This window comes from Chinchilla lanigera, unplaced genomic scaffold (genome assembly GCF_000276665.1).
Source record: "Chinchilla lanigera isolate Chin_1 unplaced genomic scaffold, ChiLan1.0 scaffold00037, whole genome shotgun sequence".
Taxonomy (NCBI): domain Eukaryota; kingdom Metazoa; phylum Chordata; class Mammalia; order Rodentia; family Chinchillidae; genus Chinchilla; species Chinchilla lanigera.
Window position 1 is genome coordinate 10,816,783 of NW_004955438.1, and position 21,994 is coordinate 10,838,776.

Sequence of the window (21,994 nt, forward strand, 5' to 3'; positions counted from 1 at the left end):
GTCCCACAACGTCCCAGGGCCATTACCTGTAATACTATTGGTCAGTTCCCTCAGACCTAGCACTCTAAGGGGCTTTAGAATCCTAGGAGCATGGCCTGTACTGTATCCCTACTCCTATAGGGTTCAGGACCCTACTCAGTGTGTCCATTGAGTCTGTAACACTCTCTAGTCCTGTGCTATTTAAGGCAGCTGGATACCATCTCCTTTACCTTCAGAGCCACTCTCCAAATGCTTGTATCCTCTGAGTCTGGGGTGGACTAAAATAAAAGAGTTGCCTTTCTCTCTAGCTTGCACTTAGCTACAGTTTAGGAAGCCCCTAAGGAACACTTGGTAGAGGAAGAAAAGTAAAGTCAGAGTATTTATCCCCACAATCCCTCTCTGTGGGGTTGATATGAATTGACAGCAACCACAGGCTGAAGGTCTCAGCTCTCTGTCCACAAAGACTCTATCTTCAAGTTTTACTAACCTTTCAGAGCTCTCTTCATTCCTCAGTTCTTGTCTTAGGTCATGATATGTAACAAAACTAGCATATTGTACATCGATTTTGACAATTCAACTCAAGATGATGGAGAGAGCCCTACCTTCTGAAGAGGTTTCTTCAATGTTATCTTCTAAGGTTTCTTTGGAATGCTTCTATCAAGTTTTGTTCTTAATTTTTAAGAGTTCTTTTATATTCTCAGAGTATTACTTTTTATGGCAGCTTGTTCTTCATTCACAGGTGTTGTTTTTAATTTTTTTTTTCTCTGAAGATATTATTTGAAGATTTTTTTCATGCAGCTCCCTTCAGAATGCTTTACTCTCATTCCACTTCTTATTAGAATCCTTTTTCAGAGCGCTGCTAATTGTTGATTATCTGACTAGTAGGGCTGACTAGTAGGTCTAACTAGATGAGGAAGAGTGTTTTTCTGGGGAAATCTGGTCATCTTTTCCAGAAAAGATCTTCTAATTTTCTGCCTCATGTCCATATTCTGGAACAGAATGGGAGAAGACAGCTGGAGATTGGAGGAGAGATTGTACTTTCCACAGACATATTTTGGTTTAAACCCCATATTTTTAGTTTGGCACCCTGTGTAGACACAGACCCTCTTTTTTGCTTTCTAGACAATATGCTGAGCTTTGTTCCTGGGTGTGAAAAGACTGGTTGCCTAACATTTGTGAAGTCAAAGAGAAGATCTGAGCATCTCACCATTTCATAAACAGCTCTCAATCTTTCCTTCTTTCTTCTTAAAGATCCTCACTTTGGGAAGTCCCTGAGCCAACACCTCTCACAGTCCCCAAATCCAGAGCCTTTTGAAGACTGTAGAGTGAAGCAGATTGGTTCTTCCCTTTCCCAGTGCTAGCTGAGAATCAAACCTTTAATGTCTGTTAAGTCAGTCAGTGCTTTTGCATTTGCTTTTGAGTTTCAAAAACTGTATTACTCTGGCTTCCAGTTCATTTCATTGGTTTTGCCTTAGAGCTGGGCAAGATCTGCTTGCATCTCTATGAGGCAAAGGTCGGGGCTGGGGATTTAGCTCAGAGGCACAGCGCCTGCCTGGCAAGCACAAGGTCATGAGTTCAATTCCTGGTACCAGAAAAAAAAAAAACCAAAAACCAAAATCTATGAGGCAAAGATTTCTTAAAGTAAGGGCTATGACCACTCAGTCTTTTCCATCTTTTTGGACATCACACTCTGGTTATATGAGATCCTTAAATTTGCTTTCCAAGTAGTCTTCAGGTCATGTGGGGCCTACAAGGGTTTCTTTCTGGCCCAGTACAGCAGAGTGCCTCTCCAGTGTGTACACCCTAGGCCTGAGCATGTGCGCTAGGGCTCTCTGCAAGGGATGAGAATAAAACTTCATGTGTGTAAGGGATGGAGTGTTGTGTGTGTGCCACCACCTCTCCCCAAAGAAGTCACAGCTTCGGCAAAAGAGAAATGAATTTTGAAATTGTGCTTTCTGGAGCTAGTTGGTGTCAAATGATGCAAATACATCCCAATACTTCGACTTTGTCATTGCAGAGATGTGTTTGTCAAGGTGGTAAGGTAAATTATAAAAGTTTGCTAGCTTTGGGGCTGGGGATATAGCTCAGTGGCATAAGCGCTTGCCTGTCAAGCGCAAGGTCGTGAGTTCGATCCCCAGTACCACAAAAAAAAAAAAAAGTTTGCTAGCTTGATTTATAACCTTTGATATTTGAACATACAGCATGGACAGCTGCGGTCTTGTTTGGGAACTCTAAAAACGTCAAGGGTGGCTTGCTTCTCATCTTTATAGCCTTATGCCTTTAAAAATAGTTTTATTGCCAGATTTTAGAAGAGTTTTTAGAAGAGCAATATTAGACATACGTGTCCTGGCCATCATTATCTATGGAAAGCAAACTTCAGCCTCATCAGTTACTTGAGACATTTCTGTGTCATCTGATATTCTTACATCTGCTATGGCTCCTCCTCACCTTTTAGAGATTTCCTTTTCTTTTCATTACTCTCACCTTTATTGCTGCTCTTGCAGTTCACTGAAGTATTAACAAAGAAGAGTCTTGAGAAATATTTATTCTTGTGTTTTTGCACAAGAGTATTTCTGCTGGTTTTCCTCTGATATGTCTACTTCTCAGGTAAATTCAATTTTCTGTAGAGATTTTTAGGACATCTCGTGATATGTTCACATCTTCTCTGTTCATCTTTGGATTTCATACATTCTTTAGCATAATTCCCTGCCCATAGTAAAAAAAAAGAAAAAAAAATGGACATTTTTCTAATTCCACTGCATTGAACTTTATACTCTTTGTTTTGTTTTGTTTTTTTGTTTTGTTTTGTTTTGTTTTGTTTTGTTTTTTCCGGTACCAGGAATTGAACTCATGACCTTGTGCTTGCCAGGCAAGCACTGTGCCACTGAGCTAAATCCCCAGCCTCTATACTCTTAACCTCTATGCCAAGGGTTACTGTTTCTAGGGATAAGTAGACATAATCATATTTGCATGATTTAGGCCAAAATAGTGATAAACTGCACTAACTGGTTGTCTCAGAATTGTGTAGGATAATCTCAGAACTAAGTAACCAAAACTGCCAAAATTCTAACTCTCCACAGACTTATGATTTCAGGAGGTAAGAACCGTCCAATCGAAAAATTTCTAATCTTCTCAAACATTCCTGTTTTCAAAATATTTCCTTCAGCATGTGGTCCTCATGTGCTCCTACTCTACAGGAAATGATGTCAAGGCATACTGCGTATCTTCAGCTGCGGGCCAAGAAGGAACAGACAAATACTGGCACTCTAAGAAAAGAGAAGAGGTCAACAAACCCTTAAGAGAAGAGAAGCTGCAGCTGGAAGCTAAGTCACAGTGTCAAGAAGAGGTGGGCCTCCAAGAAAGATTATAACCAGCATTAATACTCAAAGCTGTCAGACATGTTGGGTGAATCTTGGAAAGAAGTGAAAGAAGTAACCAGACAGCAGGACAAGGGGAAGTGAAAGCCAGCTAGCAGTGCTATGAATCTGGGTCACCTACTGTTTGAAGTGGGCTACCTCAGTGATCAGTTAAAGTCTGGGGCTTTGTGGATATGTCTATTCTGCCAGAAGAGTAAAAATGTCTCAGAACAATGCCAGCAGTCTTTGTGCTGGATCCCAGTCCCAGCAAGGAGAACGAGGAGCACAACATGAATGCATGCTGGCTTCTGCCTTTAAAAGCCTTTGCTCTGGTTTTTTGACTATTTGAGAAGTATCTGTCCCTCACTAAGTCAGCTTCAACCTTAGTCTCATTTGCATAATACAAAAGTAACAATACTAATGCACTTTAAAATTAAGTGAGGTCTATTAATGTAAGGGCATGCAAAATAGCAGACTTGTAGGCATATTCTAGCAAAAGTTAGAAATTAATTCCTAACCTGTGTCTATGCTCATGCTGCCAGTCACATAGCTAGCTGCAGTCAGTCAGCCTTGACTATCTACTTCTCTATGATAATGCTCTGGCCCAACTTGACTGTGTCCAGCTTGTGCTTTCCTTAGTTAGAAAAATATATATTGCTTCCATCTTGCTTCAAGGACTTCACATCTGCGACAGACTGGCCTAGTCAAGGACCCATTTCACTCTGCTTATTCCACTCACACCCCTCTTCCCTCTTTCCCAGAATGTTCCTGTCTAATGATAAATGATTCCTTTTAAGTAAATCTGCCTGAAAACACATGAATTAATTCATGTAATCCATGTATCCAACCATGTAATGACCTGCTATCAGTTTTGTACTACCCACTTGCAAACCATATTTAAACTGAACTCAGACCTGACTCTGGGATGGTGATTTGAGCCTTTGGGTTGATTCCCTAGCCTGCTAGCATAATAAAAAGTTGCCTTCTCACTCCTTGGTGCAACAGTCTTCCATTTGGTTTGATACTGGTTTTTCTGCAACATTAATTTGGCCCAAATAGGAGAGATCTGATGCAAAGATTTTTTTGCATCAACTAAAGCCAAATCTAGGTATAAGTTGGACAATCCAACCTCTTTGCTTCTGGTTCAATTTTCAGCAAGATGAGAGAAACACAGACCTAAGTCCTAAGACATAAAATTCCAATTTCAAAAAAGGTTTCATAAATTTCATCCTATAGTTCCTGCAAAATGAGAAAATCCCAACAAAGATGCTTTCATTTACTTGGTCTTTTCTTGGCAGTGAATCCTCCAATTGCTAACATTTTCTACTTTTGAAAGCTGGGAAGACACTCTCTGCGCTTCTCTTATACCATGCAGGCAGCTGGGTGGTCAAACTGAAAAGAACTTAAAATAGTAAATTAGTAATGAGAAATCTGATTACTGCAGAGGGAAAAATTTAACAAAAGCTAGAATTTAGTACTTGGGTTTGAAATTAAGGAAAAAGCCATCTAGAGTATAATTTGAGCATTATGAGTTGACTTTTTTTCCAAACAGAAGCAAAGCCTCCAGAAAGGCTCTGAATACCATGAGCAGCTCTCTAGGTTCAAGTTACTCAACAACGTATTTGACTTTGAGCTTCCAATCTCATTGGAAGTCCATGCCAGAGTTGGAAATAGAGCCCAGTATTCTTCACTTCTGAACTCTTGCTCATCTCTTTCTCCTGTCTCTGTCTCTACCCCTGCCCCTGTCTCTGCCTCTTTCTCCTGTCCATGGCTCTGTCAAGAAGGAGCAAGACTCAAACAACACTTTATCACCCACAGAAAAAAAAAGACTATCAAAGAAAAGCTCCAGGAAGTCTTCAAGGGCCTTAGCAGAGTGTCATTATTCTCTGGAAAACATTCTCTTGAGACATTTAATACAGGGCCACCAGTATACAGCCAAAAAAAATGGTTGTGATGTGGTCAAGCAGGGCAATTTGTAGGAAAGGAAGAGACCCAACTAGGACCATTATAAATGATTATTGTCCCATCATTCATGGGGGAAGCTATTGTTATTTCTTCCTTGAGCTTATAATTACTAGGTCTCTTAAAATGAACCCTTAGAAGAAAGAAAATGCTTTGGAGCAGAAAAAACAAATCATTACCTGTTTTTGATTCTTAGCATAAATATATATGATGGAAATATATTTCTGGATTCTTCTGAAGGGCATTAAGTTTAAGGTATCAGAAGAGTTCCCAAGGGTATAGTTCGCTTATAACTGACCATCTTCCTATTAGGAAGTAGAGTTGAACCTATAACATGAATCCTTTCTACAGAGAAAAAAGGATAAGCAAACACTAGATTGGTCACCCCAAGAGAGAAGAGCTTTCTCTTGGCTTGGGGAAGGACATGATGCTCTGGACTAGGTCTTCCCCATGATACTTTTGCCTTGAAAAGCATTATGCTTCTGCCCCCTTCAGAGAAAGCCAAGATAGCTATTAGTTATACTGATACTTTTGGAATATATATTTTTTTAAATCAGGTTTATACAGAGTTTAGCCAGTTGTGATATAATCAGGGGGTGGTTTTGTGACCTTCTGCCAATGAACTGAACAGGTTCCATTCCTTTTTGAGTCAGTTTTAAGCACTAAAGGTTTGTTCTAGCTTTGGGAATGAAAAAAAAAAGTCCATTCTAGACCATTCTAAACCAAAATCTTAGTTAAGGATCTAATTAAAACTTCTCCTTCCAGCTCAGTCTCAACTTCTGGCTTGGCAATCAGCATGTGGGGAGGAGTTGCTGCCGTTTCTCTCTCTTGACACCTCTTTCCATTCTTCTTTCTACCCAGTGTGTGCTTCTGGCTCTCCAGGCAAAAAAGGGACAAGAGAGAGAAAAACAATTTTTACTTGAGTGGTACAGTGCTCGATGCTTTCTTGGTTTTTTTGAGGGAATCTTTCATAAAAATCCTGGCTGTATTTTTGTGTGGAAGGAGCAGCTATGGGAGCTGAAGACCACCCTGGGGACTTCTTGTGGCACTGTGCCTAGTCCAAACAATGCTTCACATGGCCAAGCTCTTGTGGCCCCCACCCTGGACAGCCGCTCTTCCTGGCAGTACGCCTCTGAACACCCTTCTCCCCAACAGACATTCTTTCAAGACAGCTTCATTCCGAGTCCTTTCCCATGTTAGCTTGTCATGTTTCCCATGGCATAGCTTGAGGGGTATATACTTGCCCCCCAAAAGAAGTGGAAGTATGCTTTGTTCAGCCACTACCCTGTTCTTCTTGCCTTGCTGCTGTGAGCTGTTCTTCTCAATCTGTCTCCTTCAGACTTTTCCACAGGACACCTGTAAACTTTTCTAGTGATCTCTGTGCTCTTACAGCAGCCCAAGGCAAGCAAATAAGTTTCTGAAACCCATGAGGCATTCAGCTAGAAACTGTGAAATGTTCATCTCTTCTAGTAGACAACCACAAAGACTACAAGAAGCCATTGTGGGTTTTATTCCACCATTTTTGTTTGACTAATGAGAGAGTGCAAAGAAACCAACGTCTTTTTCACCTCCTTTTCTTTCTCCTGAGGGTAAGACATATAACTGACTTTACTTCAATGAATTTCCACTGAAACAACTCATGCAATGAATCCCACTCTTCTGGTTTATAAGACAAACTTAGATGATGGGTGGTAGCTGTTTGAAGAACAAGTCCTCTTCTTCCCAGAAATGAAGTCTGTTCCTTTGGGAAATGAATATTGAGCTACTTTTTGGCTCATTGCCTATAGCTTTTTAGGGCTTAGTCTGAGGTACAGATAAAGAGAGAAAGTCTCTTTCCACATGCCATGACACAGATTCTGCCTCTGCGAATGAAGTTTACACCTAGCACAAAAAAGTCACAAGATGAGACTATGATGTAGGCTGTTTGCTTCAATAGTGATCTCTCCAACTCCACTGGAGAATGACAAGAACTCACAGTGCTGGTCCTCTGCTCAGAGTGATTTGTCCAATCCCAGCCCTGTCCACCTCAACCTTTTTGGAGAAGACTGAGTTTCGCTTCTGCGAAAGAACCGTCAATTTTCCAGGGACTTTCAGACCACCTGAATGTGTGTCTTTGGTCTATTACCAGGGCAATATATTATGAAAACTGGCTACATACATACTACAACTTGAAAATCCTTAATCACAGCATACATCCTTTCCAGGAAGCAAGAGATGTCTCCTCTCACCTCTCCAAACAACATCAGAAGGGTGAAACCTAAAGCGTGCCTAAAGGTAAGAGACCATGCAGATCTTCATGGATAACACCCACTCTCAAGTAGCCACATGTGATTTGCTGGGAGGAGAATTTTCATGTTATCCAAGTTCACTTTATGCCCATCTCACTAGCCCATTGTGCTGGTGTGAAGGAAAGGAATAACATCTAGTGTTACATCACATCTCAGCTTAAAGTAGACGGTTGACCTGCTCAAGGAAAGAAACCACATCTTGAAGCCCAATGCCTAGCATTTTCAGAAGTCCTGTTACATTTTGTTGCCTGTTGGAAACATAGCGAATTGATAGGAAAAGGCAATGTTTTCGTATGCTGGATTTTTTTTTTTACACATTGCGCATTTGAAAGTTGAAGAACTGGCAATATACCAGAGCCACAGTAGAAAGCAAGTTTGACTTCTTGAACTTTTCCCCTTCAGAGTTTTCAGCACTGACAAAATGAGGACTTGGAGAGGAGTCTCAGTCTCAGCACACCTCAAGACAAGCTCCCGCTGAGGCCAGACCCCTAGTGGGGATGCCAGACAGGAGGAAGAGAAAAAGTTAAGAGGGCAGGACACTCAGGCTGTGTCTGCCACCACAGCAGCCAGCTGAACCTGCCACACGACTGGCGACCAGTTGCAGCCAGCCATTCACATTCCATCCCTGCTTATCATGCTCGTCAGACACACTACTGGCCTCACAGCCTCAGCGTTCTCCTCCGTTTCCTGAAACTAGCCTTGTCTCTTTTCAGCTCATGCTCATTTCCCTGAGCTTCCCACGTCACCATGTTTTTTATGCTTAGACCTTTTTTGCTTGAACAAAGGCATTAAAATACTCAGAACCACCGGTTCCTAGCTTGGACGGTCCATTCAATTCTCCTTCACCATCATATCCCCACCTTGTTGACAGCTGTCAGACTGAGACTTTCCATCTAGGAGAGTCACTTCTGCAACCATCCTCATTCCTTAAAACGCTACTCTTCAGAACTCAGTTCCTGCCATGTGGAGCTGATTTTCAAAATATTTAACAAATGGTATACAGTACAGGCACCTGCCAAGGAGGTTGGGTTCTAACCATAAGCAATCAGTACTGGAGGAGAGGCACACAAGTGCTGAACATGGATCCTGGAGAAAGGATGAAGACACAGAGGCCTGTGTTCACAGTCAATGGCTTTTCTTCTGTATCTAGTCATGGTATCCTTCAAGTGTCCCACAACCGTCTACAACTATAGCTCACCTGACTGAGCACATCACTCAGAGGAGAAATCCTCTGTGAAAAGACTAAGTATTATGCCCAAAGTTTTATGCTTTTTTAGTCTTACGGGGTTTCCAGAGTAGTTTTTTGGGTTATTGTTGTAGTTTTTGACCTTTAGGCAACCCTCACAAATATGCATCTCCACTGGTTGAAATTTCAGTTTCAGCTAGTGTATTTTTCCACGTTGCCACCCTACCATGAAGTTCCTGGGAAATTCTGAGGGTGTCCATTACTCTGAATTTGGACATTGTCCCCATTCATGGGGTCAGGAAGAACCACACCAGCCCTTGCAAACTGTCCTCCTTACCACCCCAAGGGGAATGTGCCAGCTATTTTACTCCTTTCCAAATATAATAGACTGACTGGCATCCAAGGAAGAAACTTCCATTAAACAAAGATTCCCAAATATAAGTTCTATTTTCAACAGCAAAGGCAGCTCAGTGAAGTCATTATGATTAAGACATCAACCATTTCCTGGAAATAAAAGCCCACCCGCTGTGCTTGGAAGCCCTGAGTATCATCAACACCAGCTGGCAGTTAATCTTTGGGGAAAGCTCTCGCTCAAGTGTGTCTGGTACAGGCTAAATATACTCTGAGTGTAACCTAAGTATAGATGTGTTATCTATTCCTCACATTTCCAGGGGGCTGTCAGCTTCAAAAAAGGATCAACCCAGCAAGAGTTGAAAGCACAAGGTACCCTCAGAAGCAGGGTAGTGCCTTTATCAGATCATCTGTTCAACTGGTTTGGACCCCATATATTAAAAAAAACACAGAGTCCTCCATAATTATCTTCTCTCCAAAAATATTCACCAACTTCTTGAATATTTTAATAGAGAATTGGTATAGCCAAAAATATGTTTAAGTCAGGACAGTAATATTAATTGTAAAACTTCAGTTATAACTTTCCTTCCTTTTTTATGGGGTCTTAGCATAGGAGGCTTGGGGCTGAAATGGATACATATATACATATAGCCAAAATAGTCCAATAATGCAAAAGACAACAAATCAGTGGTGGAGAGAAACATATTGCCAGAGGAATGATTTGGGCTTATCAGAGGCACAGGACTTGCCTATTTAATTTAGTGTTTTGAATGCCTCTCTTGTCTGAAAGGAGATCTGTTTGGACTGAATCACCCGACATGCGTATTGGTCATGGTTCTGAGTTTGGGGAAAACACATAATCTGAGAAATGGCAAGAAACAAGAATGGACCTATCTACCAGCAGAGTTGCAGAAGGCAAAGAGCAGTGCCATTTTATAACAGCTTTATTTGAACCAATGAACCATATTTTACACAGATTTCAAGAACCTGATAGTGTTATTAACAAGCTGTTTTGCCTTTATACTTAGAAAATGGGCCTGCTATTTCACAAAAAATGTTCTGGCCCTGAGCCTCAAGTTTTTGTCAAAAGCAGATATTCTTTAAACACTCTGTTCCTCAGAAGTTACTCATATAGACCAAGTCTGCAATATTTTTCTCTGAACATTTCCATCTTCTTCCAGCAGAGGTTTAACTTCGGCCTTGAGATATGCCTTTGGTAATGCTATAACCAAGAGCACAATTTGAATTAGATACGTACTGGGCCAACCTGGGTTTCAGGATCAAATGTCTTAGAAGGACACAAACATAGAAACAGATTAAAGACCAGCCAGAATTGGAAACAAGGTCACAAAGGCTTAATTCTCTTAGTGCAAAACTTTGGAGGCAGGTATCAGGACTGGGCCAGAATGCACGATGCAAAACATACGGGTAGAAACTGAGTGCCTGAAAGGAATGGAATCAAAATGAAGGGACAGAAAATAATGGCTCCAAAGATAGCCTACTGGCTTCCATCAGTTTTCACAGGGCATCCTGAGTATAGAGAAGAATGAATGTAACAAAGGTCAGGGACATCCTGGCATCAGATGGACCAGAGGGCCTCTGGTCCAAGTTTCATTGGGCAAACCCTAAGAAGCCTGTCTTTTGCTCCTGTTTGACTTTATTATTAATCTCTGTAAAAACATTAAGCATCTATTGATACACACAGTTGTTCTTATGCAGTGCCAATTTCACCCCAAAAGTCCCCAGCTTTCCAAAACACCAGTGTAAATAATCCCTCATGGCATCCCTGTAGTGCATTCCACAGCAGCCTCACATACCCACTGCAGGGCTGCATCTACTGAAGGCCAGAATCCCACCCTCATCTAACTGCGAGCCAAACATGGTATAGAAAGGAAGTTGTTGTACACACAAACACACACACACACCTTCCCTTCTGATTGCGCTGCCCATCTAGTGGCTTCGTTTTAGCTCCCTGTCTGCGGATTGATAGGAGCGGTGGATGGGCCACTGCACTGTGCCTGGGACCACCCTGGCTGCCGTCAAGATCTCTGGGCCCCAGGCCTGAACCCTCAAGCACCAGCCTGTTCCCTGAGGTCACTTTATTACCTCTCACTTGTCCATTCAGTTAATAAAGCAATTGAGGCTCTTTACCCTGGGCTTCCCAAGCTGACAGTCTTTTTATACCTCAAATCAAATAACTGGGTTTATGCCTTGTACACTGTGTTCCAAGCTCCTATTCCATTTCTCCCATCTGATTCTCCAGATTGCCTGCTGTGATTTTCAATTCTCCAGAGACAGGAGCCTTCACACATATACACACACACACACACACACACACACACACACACGCACAAAACCCAGAGATGGTGCCCTTTGCTGGAAAGCTGAGCTCTGCTCCCTTCCTCCTGTGCTACTTGAGGTGGTGTCTACAGCAAACATTCCTAAAATTCATTTGGAAGCAGAAGAGACCTAGAATAGCAGAAACAATTCTTGGCAATGAAAACAAGGCAGCAGGTATCGCAATTCCTGACTTGAAATTATACTACAAAGCTACTGTGATAAAAACAACAAGGTACTGGCAAAAAAAAAAAAAAAAAAAGACCTAAGTACCAGTGGAACAGATTAGAAGATACAGAAACAACTCCAAATACACTCAGCTACCTTATCTCTGACAAAGGAGCCAAATACATTCACTGGAAGAAAGATAGCCTCTTTAATAAATGGTGCTGGAAAAACTGACTTTCCACATGCAAAAGACTAAAACTGGACCCATCTCTATCACCATGCACTAAACTAAAATCAAAATGGATCAAAGTTGTAAATAATAAAACAGAAACATTAAATCTGCTGGAATAGAGAAAAGGGAGAACTCTTGAAGACATAAGTGTATGCAAAGATTTCATGAAGAAAACCAGATTTCACAGGAAATAATACAAAGAATCAGTAAGTGGGATCACATCCCATTAAAAAGCTTTTGCACAAAAGAAATCTCCAGCAGAGTAAAAAGACAACCCACAGAGTGGGAAAAAATTTAACCACTTGTCCTTCAGACAAGGATTTATATTTAGAATATACAAAGAACTGGAAAAAAAATCAGATCTCCCAAATTTAAAGACCCAGTCCAAAAATGGACATCTGAGATGAGTATATACTTCTCAGATGAAGAAATACAAATGGCAAACACATATATGAAAAAATGTTCAATATCACCAGTTATTAGAGAGATGCAAATTAAAACAGTGTTGAGATTTCATCTCACCCGAGAAAGAACGGCTATCATTAAGAAATTAAGAACAAACACTAGAGGGGCTACAGGAGAAAAGGTAATCTTCTCCACTGTTGGCAAGAGTGTAGACTAATGCAACCCCTGTAGAAATCAGTATTGCAACTCCTCAGAAAACTAGAATTAGAGATTCCATTTTACTATTCCCTTCTAGATATCTTCCCAGAAGAATAAAAAACACTGAACCATAGAGACATATGTGCACCCATGTTTATAGTGGCACAGTTAGTAATAGTTAAATCTTGGAAAAAACCCAAATGCCCATCATCTGAGGAATGGATAAAAAAGATGTAGTTGTTTTTTTTAATATGTAATTGAGTACTACTCTGCCATAAAGAAAGATAAACTTGAGACATTTCTAGGTAAACAGATGCAACTTGAGACCATGCTCAAGTGAAATGAATTGGACTCATTTGTGTAAACTACACTGTCTCCCTGGTAGGAGGAACTGAAAGGGAAAATAAAGACCAAAACATACAATAGATATTGTATGTTGGGAAAATGGGAAGAAGTTGTTCAAAAGGAGAGAAGAACTAGGGTGAGAGAAGGGAGAAAGGAAAGAAGGGACAAAAACAACTGAAAACAGGATAAAATGGAAGCAAATTGGGAGAGGAAGAGGCGATGAAGGGAGGAGAGGAGGTTGGGAAAAGTAGAGAAACATACCGTGTACGTGTATAAGTTCCCTATGATGAATATGATCATTGTGTATATCTAAAATGTACCAATAAACAATTATACGTCCAAAAAAAAGAAAAAAGAGCAGAAACCCACTCCAGTGAGCGCATCTCATGAACTCCCCAACCTCAGCTGGAGAACGCAGAAGCCCCAGTCCCATTGACTCCAGGATGGCACCTTCGCATTCTCATGTAATCCTGCCTCAACTTGATTCCTTGTTTGTAAGGCTGTGGCCTCAACATAAGGACCAAATTTTGACCATTTCTATAGCTATAATACAGTCACAGAGGCCAGCACAAAGAAGAAACAAAATGCACGTCAATGCATGAGAAATGAATAGATGAGATTTCTTATCGATAATGGTCATCCAGTCTGGACTCCTATGCCTCCCCTGAATCCCCATGGCCTAGGTCCAACCTCACAATGAGACTTTGCTAGGCCTTTGAGAAAAGCTGAGCAACTGCTTCATTTTCTTGAACCTTGGGCATCAGGATATGTTGCTTGGCTCAGGGGCCCACAGTCTACCTCACCCTATGGGTGATGCCGGTGGTAGAATGTCTAGGACAGCCCTGCGCCTTCTGACCAGTCTTTACTGTGACTGTCCACAGAGTAATTTTTCCATTCACACTGTAAAATTCTGCTGTGTCACCTGGTACCACTGTTTAGAAGAGCATTGATGTGTTCTTATAAATAATATTTCAGTAACGCCTGACTTGTATTTCAGAAGTATTAAGTTCACAAGCTATGGAAGAGAAGAAAGGAAGAGCAAAGGGTGCCAATTTTATAAAGTATTTAAACAAGGAATACCATTATGGATTTCCAAAATAGTCCCTCATCATGCGTGCCATACTTTCAGCAGGCGAGGGCCCTAGATCTGGTACAAATCCCACTGCTCCAAGATTCTACTGACACCATAATTGCTGGATCAGCGGGGCAGTCTCACTTTTCTGGATTGCTTGTGGTTTACAATAGGTTCACCTATATTATTGTAAATATTAGTAGCAGGATTCGAGTATACCCCACTATCAAAGGCCCGGCTATCTTGGGAAGAGCCAACTCAATTCAAACACTGCATCAGATTTCTGCAGAGACATGGAATACATGCTCCCTTTGCACATCTCCTTGTCTACCAGGCATTGCTCACATAGAACATGAGCAGTTTCCAAAATTATTGGCTATTGCCTTAGGAGTTTCTTCTCTGTATCCAAGTACCTTGGCACCATTGATGCGTGATACTCAGGCTTAACAGAGGCAGCCTATGACACTGAGCTAAAATTGCAAGAGTTGAAATTTAAGAGAGAAATACAAAACAACCCTGAGCTCAGGGCTGAGGAAAAAGAGGTCCTCCTTGAGTTTGCTTGAACCAAGGAAGACATCAACTGGGAGCAGAGGAAGAGGAACATAAGATACACTGAGATTTGCTTGAGAGGCTGATGGCCAGACAACAAGCAGATGCCAATGCTGGCACATTCACCACACCACAAGCAGCAACTCAGGCAGACTAGGATGCTCCAGTAGGGCTCTAGGGGCAAGTGGCAGCTATAGTGCATACAACATGAGACACACCATTGCCCCTACTCCACTAGCACCAGCTCAACCAATTACTCCCCACATCCAAGGACAGGATTTCCATTCCAATGGAATGAGAGGAATCAGATGCAGAGGACAAGCTCAGAGCCAGGTAAACAAGAAATCAGGGCACAGTGAACGATTTTGCAATTGCAGTGAAAGATATGTTTGCTCTGGCTGATGAAGCCAAAGTGGAGGATAGACCCTCCAGTGTATCAGGTCCCGACAACCATGCTGGGGACCCAACCACTATCCCTGAGGAGTTCCTTGCAACTCCTACTCCCACAGTTCTACCAGTAAAGGAAGACTTATTGTGCTTGAGATACCTAAGGCAGTTCCTATGAGATCTTCCTAGAGAAGAATGCACCGCTAAGGGCCTACAAGTCTGCTGCCTTTCTTGAAGACTGGTGGCAAGATTGCAGTCATAACGAGTCAGGAAGAAGCAACCAGGCCCATACCAACAAGCCTCCTCAATAAATCAGTGCGGGAGCAGGTGCTCCCAGCAGGTGATGGACTAGAGGCTGGTGAAGTTGTATTAAATGGAGAAAAATGACAATTCACCCGTTTTCCCCTCTTGGAGTGATAATTGGTGTGGGTCCAAGGAGCAAGGGTGCTAAGCATGTTGGGCCCATGGTTACCCCAGGTGCCCCACAGTCCTAGACTGTACACTAGTCCGCACCACCAACCAAATCTACCTCCTTGCACCCATGCCACTTTGTACATCAGCATCGCCAGACTTCTAATTTTGTTTCAATTTCCTTGAAGACCATTAAGAAAATATAATTAATTAATTAATTAATTAAACAAGTAGCCCAAAATAATTTTTTGAGATAGAGTGTATGTAGTTCAGGCTGATTTTGAACTCACTATGTAGCCCAGGCTGGCCTCAAACTCATGGCAATCCTCCTGCCTCAGCCTCCCAAGTGCTGGGATTACAAATGTGTGCCACCACACCTGGACCAAAACATTTTCATCAATGAACAATGAACCCTGAAACTAACAATGTGGAAAGAACTTGCATCTAACCATGAGAGTAGATAGGTTTGGTGAACTTGTCTAAGAGCTTCATAAGAGTACATAAATAAATATCCAGGGGACATTGTTTAGGCAAGTCCCTTGCACATGGAGAAAATGTGAAAAGGCACCTAAGTCATGACACAGGTTCCTTCTTTCATGATGGAACTTTCAGAACAGTCCTGATTTCCAGTACTTGGTCTCATAAGGCAACCAAATGATACTTCAACACTTTCTCATGTAAACTGCATCTCTTCACCATTCTGTGCACCACACAGTCTGTCTGTCTTGATTTAGAGTGTAGGGAAAGAAATGATTCTACTGACCATCTCTGGCCACTGGTGACCCACTGATCGGCCCACTGACAGGTCCCAACAGTGACGTCCTACAACTTAGTACTTTGTAGCTACAGCTCCACAATCCATGTAAAGCCCCTGACTGAGCAGGTGGAAGAAAGCTCCTTATGCTGCTCTGAGGATCCACCTGTCTTCTAGCAGGAGCGGAGGAGCCTGAGAACACAGGGCTCCAGGCATGGGCGGAGACTATGGACTATAGTACAAAGCCCACCCCAATTCTGAGCGGAATTCTGAAAAAGACTCAAAACATTGGAAGCATGAAAACACCAGCAATTCAGATGGGGCTGCCTTTGAAGGCCAGGAAAATTCCCTTTTTCTCAACTGAGGTCAAAGGATTTTAAGTGTGAAGTACCATTCAAACATCCAGTCAAATACAAACGGGATTTCTGCATAAGCTCCTCAGGATACACAGGACTGTCTAAAAGACCGTGTAAAGGGATGAGATTCCCCTAGATCTGTCTCTTTGCTGTTGTTTTGTTTCTGTCTTAGATCTGTCTTTATTGATCAACTTGTCAAAGTCCCCTATCTTGTCTGTGTTATTGTCATCATCTTGCTAAGTTGTAAATTTGACATTTTTATCATTCTGAATCTAAGTGTAACCTTTCCTTTTGGAAGTGCTCCTCTTACTTTTGAGTCCCCCCATATTTGTGTAGCAACCACAGGTCCAGGGCAGACTTTATCCTCTTTACATCCATTTCTGTTGGTGTTCCTTCTTGCCAGTAAGATCACACCAGCTATTGCTACCTAGTTTGACAGAAAGTTCTCCAGCCTCTCCATTCACCCCACAGTTAACATATCTCCAACCCTGGTGTCCATAGGCATTACAGTTTTTGAGGCACTATTAAAGCCACCTGTCCACTCAATGTCCTACAGACATGGCACAGATGTGCTATCAGTAGGTGGCACATGTTCTAGAAAAAAAATAATAAAATCTTGCTACCTGCCCTACAAACAAGCCTGGTCTGCCCGTTCATGGACTTTTACACAATACACTGTACTCTCCCACCCAGAATATTCCTTCGAATATCAGCTTAGTTATATCCATTATTCCCAGCAAGACTTTGACAATCAGCTAATATAGGATTCCTAAACAATGCTTAGAGTGCAAAACTAAGAACATAAAAGCCAGTGGGATTCAAATCAGAACTTGTGGGTGGTCATCAAAGGGCTCATAAATACACTGAAATTGTATCTAGTGTTTTCCCTTTTTTCAAAAAAAAAAACAATGGCCTGTAGCTTTCATGCTTCGTATGGGAATCCATGACCCAAGTGATGTCAAGCTCTAGTGCTTAAGGTATATTCCTTCCAGTAGAGTAAAAGTCACCCACTGATTGCAAGGAAAATTGGAGATAAACCATTTTTATGCTCAAACTGGAAAACCATTACTAGGAGCCTTTTAATGTAACCAAACTCATAACCTCATAGCCTTCAACTTCTGTCCTTCCTTCGCAGGCACGCATCACCCACCTTTCCCCAGATCTACTGTGCCTGATTCACCTAATCTCTGACTCACTGCCACACATTCTAGTGACCCAGTTTAGGAGCCCCAGAGTTATCACTGGGGAAGTATCTGTCTCTGTGATACAATGGCCAACATTGGTACCTGTTGCCACCTGGAAGTGCATAGCCCACAACAACAGACTCCGTGCCTGCCTTCCCACCTCCAACCCACCCTCCCATTAGAGGAACCAGGAGCAGCTTGCTATGGTCAGTGGGTTAAGAGGATACACAGTATGGGGGGAGAGGAGATATATTTTGCCCCTGAACATTTAAGTACAGTAAGTACACCTGTGAATTCTTCTAAAGAGTGCTCACAAAAGATCATTGCACTCAACAGCACCCATTAATGGGTTCAACCAGGACTACCTGCTTAGCCCTGCCAAGACCTCGATGGTCATTCCTCCCTTTTTTTTTCCGGTACCGGGAATCAAACTCATGACCTTGCGTTTGCCAGGCAGGCTCTGTGCTGCTGAGCTAAATCCCCAACCCTCCTCCCTTCTTCCTATGGCTCTTGATGTCAGGTTGGGGCCCATTCAAATTATCTTCTCTGATTGAACAACTCATTTGGCTCTTGCTTTGAATGTTCATTGAGTTCAGACCTCATAAGGAATATTTTCTCTAGTACTCTGATCATAGATAGACAGTTTCTCCACCCAGTCCAACTAGACTCCCTCACTTTCTAGCCCCAACACTTCAGATCTGCCTATGGAACCTCCTAGAAGAGTTGTCCTAAAATTTTCAACTGGTTGGACTACTTGGGGGGAAACAAGTGCATTTTTCAAGCTTCCCCACAATTTCTTCTTTCCCGGACAGCTTTGATGGCTCCAGATGTCTGCCTTTCAAGAGGTATTTTTTGGCCCTGCAGCACACCCATGTGACTGCCTTCCCCACCCCATGGAACAAAGAGGACCCCTGGGTGTGCACACACATGCATGCATGCACACACACACATGCACGCATACATGCACGCACACACACATGCTGTCTCTGATCCTGATTTGCATATTCGTTCCTGGTACTTCAGTCTTCCTTTCCTTCCTGGGAACCATCCAAGATGACATCCATCTGGATAGGAGTTTTCACATAACCTCGCTAATCCCACTTGAGGGCTCTGAGAGGTTTGCAGCTGAGGGGGAGAGAGACAGAGAGAGTGAGTGAGAGCTGGGGGCGCTGAAAGGCGCTGAGGGCAAGCCCCATGCTGCCTTCCTCTTCCCAGATCTCTCTCTCCTGGGAAAACAAGGCTGTAGGGGCCCAATGTTACCACTCCGCAAAGCAGACAAATCCTGCAACTGAAGGCCATGAGGCATCCAGCTGGAAAGGACATTTTTATGTCCAATTATCAACTGCATTTATCAGTTAATGTAAAAGCTGCACGTTGTCCTTGGAGGTTAGAAGTGACTCTGTACAGAGTGTATGAATGCTTTCTGCAGGGGCCTCAGAGCTGGCCACAGAAGCTTCAACTCTTCCTACATGAGTAAGCAGTCAAAGAGTATAAGTAACTTTGCAGTGCTGACTCTGTTTTCCTCCTCTGAGGCCTCCTCAGCCCTGCGTCTATTGTCAGGCTTATTTGGGAGTACTCTTTCCTGCTACTCCTAACGTGGCACTGAGAATTAAATCTACCACACACAATCTCATGGTGAGTGGATGTTACAATTTGACACCAGGCAGAATTCTGCCATACTATGACAAGATGTTCAGTTCTTGGAGTCAAAGAAAAGCCCTGTTGTAAAACCACTCTCTTCTGACCAGGAAAAGACAATATCAAAAATTGACTACAATTATCCTTTCGGGATACAAAATCTGAAAACAGTGCCACTGACAGAACAGAATATCTTCAAATCAGTTACTCAGGTAAACACATAGAGGCTTGCAAGATTGATCAAACAATTAAAGAATAACTAACTGTTCCTTTCAATACAGCCATAGAAGTCAGTAGTGCAACTATGATGTTTTTGTTATCTTTAAAATTAAATTAAATTAAATTTTAAAAGAACAGAATATGTGGTCGAACCAACTTGATTTTCAGAACATTCTCAGCTAAGAATCAATTTCCCGGACAGCGCAGAAAGCGAGAGGCTGAGAGAAGGCAGGGATGGGTGGTTCAGTCTGAGATGCCAGGAACCTCTTGTGGAAAGGGTCGCACTTACAAAGGGAAACCTATGGCGTTGGAAAAACCACTTTTTTCTTTGATCAAGGCTTGCCAGAGGTCACGTTGACAGGAAATCAGAAGGGTTCAATCTTTAATTCCATGGCATATCAAGCCGTCTGTTTAGAAAGCACACCCACCTCCAACCTACTCATTTTTCTGACAACAAAGACAGTGAATCCAACAAAAAATCTGACACTCCAGCCCCTCAGGTACTGTCACAGCAGGGCTCCAAGGACACACACTCCTGCAGCCATTATACTCCTTTCAGCTCTTTCATACACACTGGCAGGAAGAGAAGAAAAAAAAAATCTGTTTAAAACAACAGATTACAACTGCTTCTGCCTTCAGGAGGAGTGGAATAACACCACCTCAAAGTGCTTTGACTGTTCAGATATCAATTTGAGGTCTCCTAGAGACCTTCCAGGATTTGCGAAGTAAGTCCACACTGAGATAGTCTAGATGGGGAGGGAGGGAGCCAAAGATGGCTGCAAATTGCTTTGCTGCATAAAGCAACCAAAATTTTGGAGCTGTCTACAGTGCTACTAGTCATGAGGGTGGGAACAATGTTGAGATCTTCAAGAAGTGGAAGCAGTGGGCAGGTAGTAAAGGTAGCAAGCAAGGGGAACCTAAGGAGAAGTGTGGCTGGTGAAAAAGTCCCCATAGCTGAAGGAATTCAGTGCTCATGGGAGACCCTTGGATGGATCTAGCAGGACGCTAGATCTCTCAGTCCAAGGATGGAAACTCCCGGAAGATACTTTGGTTCCCGAGAAAAGACAGCCCCAATCAGAGAAGAAAGCAAAATGCAGGCCTTCGTTACAAAGGAATCGGTGTCACTTGGTGTGTTCAACTTTCTCCCCACTTATCACACCCGAGATCTTGTCAGTCATCTGTGAGTTGCCTCCTCTGTTTCCATCAAGTTAATCATCCTCAGGCTGCTGCAGCAGTCCGCCTGGTCCGCTGCATTGTCCCCAGTCTTCACTTCATCTCCCCTCCCTTCCCCGTCTTGGCACCTTTACAGAACCCACACATTCCCACAGTCTCACTTCCCCAGTTCCTTCTTCAGACACCCCTGTATTTGACTCTCTGGTTTGCTTAGAGAATATTCCCTCCACTTCTCTTCCTTCTTTCATTCCACCATCCTACAGCTGATCAGAATCAGACCATTTCACTTCCAGGTACCCTTTGGTGTGTTCAATTCATCCTGTTCATTTTGATTATACAGACTTTCACTGGTATGAACCTTATGTCTTCCCACAGACTTATTAAATAGTGAAAAGAGAAGATTGATCTAATAGCTGATCCTTTTCTTTAGAATCTGGAGGGGAATATTGAAATAATCATCCATTTTTAAGGTTCTGCAGCTTTTATTGCTTATTGCGAAAAACAGATACTACCATTATTTCTGAAGTCTTGATACACATTTTTTTACCAGCCTACCACAGTGTTGCACTGACATTATCCTTTAAGTCTGTCACCCTAAACACTAATCCATCCAGGTAAGGTAGACTCCATGGGGTGCAGAGACAGAAAATGACAATCATAAATCCAAGGAGAAAACGAAAGCCCAGTATTGTTCTTCATAATTTCTGATTCCTTCTTAAAATTGCCCATTTACTTCTGCAGACACCACAAACTGGTGTGATAAATAGTTTCATTCTAGTCAAGAAACAGAAACAGGTAATTTGAGAGTGTTCAAGAAAATATATTTTGCTATCAGTGTAGAGGGCTTTGCCACTTTCTGTGTTTACTTTGGACAAGTCCATTTAGTCTCTGAACATCAGTTTCTGCATCTGTCAAATGAACATAATCACTCTACCAGGCAAAGTTCTTCTTTTCTAGCTTTTTTCAGTTTTTAAAAATCGTGCATGTTTAAGTAAATTAAAAAATGAAGTTTTCATACACTTATACATAGTGAAGTGGCACTATGTTTAAGCAAGTTAACATATACATTATGTCACATAGTTATTTTTATAGTTGAAGTATTAACTGCCCCCAAACTCATGTGTTAAAGGCTTGGTCCTCAATGCAGCAGTGTTCAGAGGTGGATACTTTGGAAGGTGATTGGGTGATGAGGACTATGACCATATATCAGTGGATTAATCCACTTATGGATTGATAGCTTAATAGACTTGGAAGGAGATGCTTTGTTGTAAAAGTGAGCGCTCACTTGCACACTCTCTCCCTCCTCCCTCCCTCTCTCCATCCATCCTTCCATCCTGAACACTCTCTCTTCTCTCTCTGTTTCTTGGCTACCATGAAGTAAGCAGTTTTGTTCTGACATGTTCTCCCCGCATAATGTTGGGCCTCACACCACAGGCTCATAGCA

At 42.2% G+C, this 21,994-nt stretch overlaps 1 long non-coding RNA gene across 1 annotated transcript; it reads right to left on the bottom strand.

The window, feature by feature from the left end:
• Positions 1 to 740: 740 nt before the first annotated feature.
• On the bottom strand, positions 741 to 11,653 carry LOC102004973. Its single transcript, XR_261926.1, has 4 exons — positions 5,477 to 11,653; positions 4,616 to 4,737; positions 2,464 to 2,685; positions 741 to 968 (listed from the first exon to the last, which is right to left on the bottom strand). It is a non-coding gene; the product is annotated as an uncharacterized LOC102004973 (long non-coding RNA).
• Positions 11,654 to 21,994: the final 10,341 nt, after the last annotated feature.